General features: G+C 33.8%; 1 long non-coding RNA gene across 2 annotated transcripts; it reads left to right on the forward strand.

The window, feature by feature from the left end:
• Nucleotides 1-681: 681 nt before the first annotated feature.
• Nucleotides 682-2,844, forward strand: LOC120114744. 2 transcript variants are annotated; one of them, XR_005515425.1, is made up of 4 exons: nt 682-870; nt 1,221-1,281; nt 1,383-1,543; nt 2,677-2,844. It is a non-coding gene; the product is annotated as an uncharacterized LOC120114744 (long non-coding RNA). The 2 variants fall into 2 exon arrangements; XR_005515424.1 differs by having other exon boundaries at nt 1,383-1,480.
• The last annotated feature ends 6,541 nt before the right edge of the window (nt 2,845-9,385 follow it).

Here is a 9,385-nt window from a genome sequence, read left to right on the forward strand (position 1 = left end):
GTTGCGTGACAAGTTGGAAAAATCCATAATTTGTCTCTCAGTGACTCAAACTAAATATATATCGATCTATTGGATCCCTCTCATATTGTTTCTACTGGTATAGATATTATATAGCCTTTGTGGAAGCTTGTACTCGATATACGTGGGTATATCTGCTACATGAAAAGTCCTGGGCAATGCATGTTTTCCCTCTATTCCAAATAATGGTGAAAATTTTGTTTCGGGCAGTGTAACATCCCAAAATCCAAGTTAGTAGTTTCAGGTCGGTAACCGGTCATTTTCATGATTTCTGAAAAGATTATGTTTTAAGTATTTGGAAATATGGTGTTATTAAATATTTTTAAAGTTTTATTAGAATTATTAAACAAGTTCCAAAGGATAATTAAGTTGATTTTTAAGTATGAATGGTGACTAAATTGTGTTATATTAAAAATGAGAGATTTGAGTGACTAAATCGAATAATTTCAAAATCTTAAAAATCTATAAAGCAATTTCACCAAGGTTGTGATTGTTCTATTTTTCTCTCAATTCCGTTATGTTTTCTTTCATCCTTACCTAAGATTTTTATTATTTATTTTGTTAATAAAAAATAGTTTTAACTTTCGTATTCCATCATTCACGTTTTTTTGAATATACCAAAATACTCTCTATTTTCCGTTATTTTTCTTCTCATGACTAAGAACTTCCTTTTCCAAATGCTCATCTACTTTGCTGATTTTTTATTCACTCTTGATCATCTCTCTCTTAAGTTTATCATTTCTTCATCTCCCTTATCCCTCCTTTTTTGTTGATTCTTTCTAGAGATCTCTTAAACTTCTTCTTTATTTCATGCCTTATCTTTCCACCTTATTTCCTTCCATTTCTAGCAAGGTAAGCTTATTTCCTTGGTTTCTTTAAGCTTTATCGATTAAAAGATTTTGATATCAATGGGTAATACATGATTGCATACGTGATTTGGTAATATTTCATTTTGTGTTGATTTTCAGAATAAATAAAAAGGGTATTTTCTTGATCGTATTTCTCTTGATTCTTGACGGATTTAAGATATTAAAAGTTTGATTATAATGATACTAAAACAGTTTTTTCAATTGGATTTGATTTCCATTTTGATTTGAGCAAGAAATGACGATTTTAGTATTTTTGGAAATCTGGGTATGCTTGCGTTGGCTACTGATTTTGGGTGGTTTCTTGGGTTCTTAATCATTTTTATGATTGTTTAGGATCAGTTAAGTGTGATGAAACAAGGGATTCTCAAGTTAGAAAGTTTAAATCGCATGGAGAGTAAGGTTTTCGATTCATTGTTTGATTTCTGTTTTGTTTTAGAAGTATAATTTTTTGCTCTATTTTTGAAGTCCTACTGACTCATTATTATGTTTTCTAAGGTCATTATGGGGTGTATTATGAGATAAAATTAGTGTACCAGTATTCGGCATCGATTTAGGAAGCGGTTGGAGTCAAATTGTGTGATTGCGCCATCGAGGTGAATGTCTTCCCATTCTCTTGTGATTAATATGTTCAATGTTGAATGAAGGTTTAGTTGAGAGTGAGCTCTCAATTTATGGTTTCAATTTAAGTATACTTGTTTATAATTAATGATGTGAATCCATGATGTTTGATTTAAGCAAGTGATTATAAAGAGCATAAATTTTATGACTTGATTTGTGGCGTTGAAAGAATATTATTTATGCAAGCATGTGTATTATGATAAGTTGATCACGAGTTGAGGCGTATTGGAATTAAGTGATCTTTGCAAGCATGTATATTTAAGTATGTTAATTATGAGCCATGATGAATTGAAGGTGAGTGGTTATTGCAAGCATATACATTGAAGCATGATTTATTATGAGTTATGAAGCATGAAGTGATCATTGTGAATGTACATGTATTATGATAAGTTGGTTATGAATTATGATGCTTTGGAAGAAAGTGATTTATGGAAGGTGATTGGATATGTGATATGATTTATGATATGTGGATTGAATAAGTTACATTTGATGCATTACCGTTTTGGAAAACTATGTTTTAAACCTATGTGATATTTAGCTTAAAGATGAGTAGAGACAGTCTGCTATTCATGGACGAGTGGATATACTTCGTTGTCTAAGAATGAGTGGAGACACTTCATTATTCTATTTGGGTTGATCATGACAATCATCCTTAGTTTGTAGAATTATGTTTAAGAAAATATATGTATGTACATGCTATGCATCGATTGATAATTACTCATGATGAACTTGGATTGATTGGGAATTTGTTCTTAATGGGACCTTTGGATATGAAAGGCATGCCTAGGGAAGAATACTCTATGTTTTTAACAAGTATAAATGAAAGGGTAATGAAGTTAGGTTGGTATGTTGAGCTTTGCTATGAGAAGTTAAACGAGTAAGGTCGGTGCATTCAGCTTTGCTCCGAAATGTGGAATTTGGGACCTATGTGCGTCCAAGATAAAAGGAGTTGTATGGATTCCATTTATCCAATGACTAATTGTGTCTTGAACAAATGTCATTGATCTTATATGGAAACAAATGTGTGTTGTGTGTGGACATTCCAAGAAAGGTAATTGTGCATGAGTGTATTAGATTGACAATAATGAATATGTTGTATTTATAAGATCGATTGCATGACCAATTGGATGCATTTCCTTGCTCATTAATATGCATTTTCTGCATTTTTCAGAAAAATGATCGGCCCCTTGCTCAAAAGGATCGATCCCTGGCACAATATTTAGCTACTGTTTTGCAAAGGATCAATCCCCCATGAAAAAGGATTGATACTTTCGTTGTGAGATCAATAAAAATAGGTAAAATTACATTCATTAAAGTCCTAAATTGTTCCCTAAGTCCTTGGATGGTCCCTAAACTTTAAAATGTATTCAATTTGGTCCGAAAACTTGATTTTCTGATTAATGATTTGTTTTAAGTTGGATTTGGTTGAAATTTGTTCTATGACTATAATATTACTAATTTCATAATGGAGCTTTCAATTTCATGTTTTTGCGTTATTTTCATATTTTGAAAAGTTTGTGTTTTAGTCCCTAAACTGAGCATGTTTAATTAAGTACCTAAAGAATATCCGATTAAGCTCAAATTTTATATGTGATTAATTAAAGGTTAGAAAAACATATTTTTAAGTTTAAATTTCTCTTTGACATGGATTTTATAATGACATGTGAAATGACTATTTTACTCATACATTGTTAATAGTGTTCATTTTACGATGCATTAGTGTACAACTGTCGTAAGCATGATTATGGTATATATATATTGTTGATGTATATTACATGATGAATGTTTATTTTTAATTTCTTCCACTTGGTACGCATGATTAGGGTTTTTTATCTGTCTGATTTGATCGAAATAAAATGTGCACTCATAATATCCGGTTTAGGCTAAACTACCGTTCAAGTTATGGTCGTATGCGGTTATTACAGCTACTTACTTGATTGATCACCTTTCCATGAAAGTTCTTGATGGAAACAGTCCAATTGGTTATCAAAACACCTTCCTATGAGCACTTTATGGTTTTTGGGTGCAAGTATTTTTCCATGCATTCGTCCATATCAACGACACAAGATGGAGTTTCGATCTATTCCTTGTATATTCCTTGGGTACAGTGTGCAACACAAGGGGTATGTTTGTTTAGCTCCCGATGGACGTGTATATATATATATCGTGTTCAGTTTGAGGAAAGGTCATTTCCTTTTAATAAAAAGGATTTTTTTCCAACTACAAATCCATTACACGTCAGCCAGTAGATGCTCACATTCCCATGGTCCAAGGGGATATTCAGTGTTTGGAAAACATTGATCGCAATGAAGTGTGTAAATCTGATGGTTCATCATCCAGCAGTTCCTCTAGACAAATGGCAGCTAACGATAGACTGGTTAGTATGGATCCTATATTGTCATCAGCAAATTAAGAGAATGTGACTGTTGAGTTGGGTGACCTGGATGAATCTGTTTCGCTTAAAAATTCTTCTCGTGACACTTGTATGGATATCAGTAGGGTGTCTCCTTACACAAAGTGTTGAGTGTGTAGTCAACATCCTATGGAGACCCCAGTAAAGCTAGGGCTTTTTAGACCCAAGGTTTTACTCACTCATTCCATTAATAATGATGATGAACCCATAAATATATATAATGCTCTCTCATCTCCTAAGTGGAACGAGGTTTTCATGCAGGAGTATAACACTCATAAATAGTAGCACATGTAATTAGTTCCTCTACCAGATGGATGGTGAGCGATTGGTTTCAAGTGGCTCTTTCGAGAAAAGAAAAATGTTGATGGGTCTACTGCTCGATACAAGGCACGTTTTGTGGCAAAAGGTTTTGCTCAGGTTCTCGGGCATAACTTTTGTGAAACCTTCAGCCCAGTTGAGAAATCCTCTACCATTAATGTTGTGATATCCCTAGCTGCTACAAATGGATGGACACTTTGGCATCGATGTTAACAATGTATTTTACATGGTGATTTAAAGGAGGATGTCCACATGATGTGAACTAACTCAACATCATATTCATCCTTGCATCTCCAACCTTTCATAAGATTCATAGGGGAACTTTCTCTAACTTATTATTTTCCAACACTATGATTATGATATATGACTGATATCTTATTTATGACATAGATATATTTATATACATATATTACATCTATAGCTATGATGATAATATTTCATTCATTATTATGTGATGCATGAAGTTATTATTATAGCCTTAGCCCACATCTTTATATTTAATATTTATTACTTTAAATACTTAGCTTATATTGTATTTTTCTTTGAAGGTACATCCGGCCACACCTAAGGGAGCTGATTTGAGCTGAATGATGAAATATACAGCAAGCGAACTCATATAGGGACACTCATGAGAGTATAAGAAATAATTGGTGAAAAATTGTTCGCAGACAAGTGAGCTCATAGCTGGGTTGAGCTAAAGATTCAAACTAGAAGATGACTTCAATTCAGCTGGGGAGTTTCACCATCATCATCACCACTCAAAATACTTCAAATATAGGTCAAGTCAAATTTTCATAAATCCTACCTTTTCGCGAAGAGGTATCTTTCCAGGAGGTGACTTTTCACAAGGAGCTACCATAATACTCACCATGTTACAACTTACCTATTGTCAGTACCTCCAGCTCAATCACATTAGAACTAGCTCAAACATGAAAGGTTACATTCCAACAATTGTGATCTTTCGTGAATGTTGTTGTCCATGAAGATGCCATTTCATCAAGGTGCACATTGGTGAAGAGATCTCATCAAATGAAGGCCTAAATCACGAAGAGGTATGAGGCAAGCATCATGACCATTCGCGAACCCCTACACGCCTAGCACATGCACAAGACTTAGCGTCAGAGTAAAGCAGTACATAATCATTCGGCCAAGGGAGATGCACCTTCATTTCAACCGAATAGTCATACACATTCATGAAGGAGTAGTCGAACCAACACAAGGCAAGAGACATCCCCCATTCGTCCAAAGCACCATGCACTTCATTTAATCATGTACTTAGCCAAATGAGCATCTAATTATTCGACCAGCCCTCTCATTTCCTATAATTGAAAGGCTACCATCATTTGTAACACACCTTTTTTAATATATAAAACTCATTTGTGAGAATTATATCTTGCAAGTTCTTTAAGAACTTTATCGATTAAAAAGTATATTTCTATACTTGTGGTGTCATTCTTTCCATATCGATTCTTTTAATTTCTAGATTTCATATCTAGTGGGTTTGAGACACCATTATTGTTCCTTAAGCAAGTTTGTGAAGATCGAGGTTGTGCTCTTTAGCATAGCTTCTTCCTGGGCGTGTTTGAGATAAAATCTTCATCACCATCTTCCATTATCATTCATTCAACTTCAACACCATCATGCATCTTCCATTGAAGGCCACCAACAACATCATCTTCAATATACTTCCACAACCAACTCTTTCTTTCCTTTTATTCATTTTAATTACTTATTCATTTCATTATATCCTACTAAACATTTTAATTATCTTTATTTGCTACAACCATACTTACAATTCAAGGGCATCACTTTTTTCATTCCTAGATCGGGACAACAATAAGACTATCTATTCAATTTCTTTAAAGGGTTAGATTCGCCTTACATCAAGCAATATTCAGAGCATGGTTGGATTGACATAAAAAAAGTTCCATTGGCGTGCAGCAAACAAAAACAAAAGAAAAAGAAGTTCAAAAGGAAATCAAAGCTCCTATATCAAACAAAGGAGTGCAAAAACAAAAAGAAAGTTCAAAAGGAAGAAAATAAAATTCCAGCAAAAAAAAGTCAAAGCCAAGGAAAGTGCATTACCATTTCAAGAAAACTAGGGAGTCATATCTACAACAAGGAAAATAACCTTATTGTGTCTCGTGAAAGGGTACAATAAATGTTGTTTTGGGTTGTAAGTCACCCATTCCTTCTTCTTTTTTCATTCTTTTTCCTAAATCATTTCATTCTTTTCATTTCCTTTCCTTAAACCATTTCTTTTATATTTCCATTTTTTTCTGTCCATACTAACCTATATTGCAGCCGACACACACAAGTGAGAAAGAACTTGTTCTAATCTTGAGTTAGTTCTTTAAAAGGACCTAACAAGAGAGATAAAGTGGAAAAAGGCATACTGAGTGAGTGGGATCGGAACGGGAATCGTTAAAAGTCAAGATATATTATCGAGTGCAAACATGAGCGTGAGTGGAGTGAAATCTGAATTTTCTTTGGAGTGATCAAGTGAGGCTTTGTGAGTGTGCTGATAAGGTTTTATTTTTTTATTACTAATAATGTTTCGTGAAGAGTTTGATGCACTTCATGAAAAGATGGATCAACGTCAAGATCTACCACAAGCTCGAAACAATAGTGCTCCTAGTAGACAACAACCTCTCTAAGAATATGACCTTTTAGATAATTATGATGGAGTAGAACAAGCAATGTTACAAGGACCTAGGCGTGCTAATGTTGATGACAACATGAGTAACATCAAGATCAAAATTCCTCAATTTCAAGGGAAAATTGATCTCGAAGCCTATCTTGAATGGGAAAATAAGGTGGAACATGTGTTTAGTTACCACAACTATTCAAAACTAAAGAAAGTAAGATTGGCGGCCATGAAATTTATAGATTATGTTTTGATATGGTGAGATCAAATTACCATAAGCATGAGGAGGAATGGAGAAAGACCAATCTCAACTTGGTATGAAATGAAAGGTATAATGCAAAAATGTTTCATTCTTATTCATTATCACCGAGATTTGTTTAAGAAATTGTAGAATCTCAAACAAGGCCAACGGAGTGTGGAGGATTACTATAAGGAAATGGAAGTGGTAATGATCCAAGTCAACATTGAGGAGGATCGTAAAGCAACCATGGCTAGATTTCTTACCGGACTTAATCTAGAAATTGTCAACACTTTGGAGTTATACCATTACATTGAAATAGATGAAATGGTGAAAATGAAAATGAAAATAGAAAGGAAACTATAGAGAAGACATACCTCTCACAATGTTATGCCTACACCTTCAAAATGGAGTCAAAACAACTTGAAGAAATCTACTCTACTCCTAGCAAAGAGCATGTTGAATCTTCCAAGGCTCAGCAAGTGAACAAAGACAACAACCGAGAAAACAAACAACTGAACGTTCAAGAGACATTCGATGCTTTAAATGTCTTGGGAGGGGGCATTTCTCTGCACAATGTCCTAACCAGAATACAATTCTTCTACTTGGGAATGGCGACATTGAGTCCGAGCCTGAAGAAGAAGAAATCCAAGAAGATTCCAATGAAGAAGAAGAAATTGAGGCTTATGTTGAAGGAGAAATCTTAGTGATTGAGAGAAGTTTGAGTACACAAGTGACGGAGGACAATGCATAAAGAGAAAATATCTTTCACACCCGATGCCATGTGAACGACAAGGTTTGTTTCATGATCATAGATGGTGGAAGTTGTACCAACGTAGCAAGCACAATCATTGTTGAAAAGCTTGGATTAAAAACCATGAAGAATCTAAGTCCATATAAGCTACAATGGCTTAACGAATGAGGAAAACTCAACGTTAACAAACATGTGATAGTTCCTTTTTCAATTAGAAAGTACAAGGAGGAGTTTATGTGTGATGTAGTTCCTATGCATGCTAGCCATCTACTTCTTGGGAGACCATGGAAATTTCACAAAAGAACTATCCATGATTGTTTCACCAACCAATATTCATTCAACCATGGAGGAAAGAAGATTTCCTTACTCCTTTAACGCCGAGACAAGTTCAGAATGATCAACTCAAAATGAAACAAAGCGTTGAGTCCATGAGGAAAGGAAAGGCGTCATCAAGAATGGAGGAAAATGATCAGAAAACAAGTGCTTATTCATATAATTGCTTGATATGAGAATGCCTATTGACAAAATGCAAGATCAAAGATGATTATTCTAACTTTGAAAATGCAGAATTTTTCTTTGATTTGCAGGACATTCTAAGTGACATAATTTTTCAAATTGGAAGAATATGAGACGTGACCTTTAAAATCCAAGAGATATGTCTAATGAGGGGCTAAAGGATGCAATTATTCATTCAAAAGATATGACCTTAGGAGAACCAAAGGACTTAACTCATGAAGATTCAAAAGGTGTTCCTATTCAAATTTCAAGAGTTATAACCATTCATTATTCAACGAACATGCCTATTGGAGAGCCATGGGACATGACTTTTGGGATGATAAGAAACATAATCATTCAAAACAATGTCTTCAAAAGACATGACTTGTGACCATCAAGCAAACATAGACCGGGAGTATTCTTTTCACTTATTTATCATTAATCATCATCTTACTTATGAAATTCTCTTTTCTTTTTAGGACTTGAAAATTCACAACATTTTTTCAAAAGGCATGACACATGAAAAGAATATTTTCATAAAGTTACCTGTTGGTATAAAATTATCCAAAGAAAGACATTTAGAAAGATATATTTTCAAAGGGGCATGTCTCAAACAAGTGCCACTTGGAGAGATCACCATTGATAACAATGCAACATCTATTATATGGAATGATATTAGGGAAAAGCCACATTTGATTTGAGGACAAATTGCTTAAAAGAAGAGGGGGATGATGTGAACCGACTCAACATCATATTCATTCTTGCATCTCTAACCTTTTATAAGATTCAAATGGGGACTTTCTCTAACTTATTAATTTCCTACACTATGATTATGATGCATGACTCATATCTCATTTATGACATAGATATATTTATATACATATATTACATCTATAGCTTTGATGATAATATTTCATTCATTATTATGTGATGCATGAAGTTATTATTATAGCCTTAGATCACATCTTTATATTTAATATTTATTACTTTAAATACTTAACTTATATTGTGTTTT

The sequence above is a fragment of the Hibiscus syriacus genome, unplaced genomic scaffold, assembly GCF_006381635.1.
Source record: "Hibiscus syriacus cultivar Baekdansim isolate YM2019G1 unplaced genomic scaffold, ASM638163v2 tig00110243_pilon, whole genome shotgun sequence".
Lineage (NCBI taxonomy): Eukaryota > Viridiplantae > Streptophyta > Magnoliopsida > Malvales > Malvaceae > Hibiscus > Hibiscus syriacus.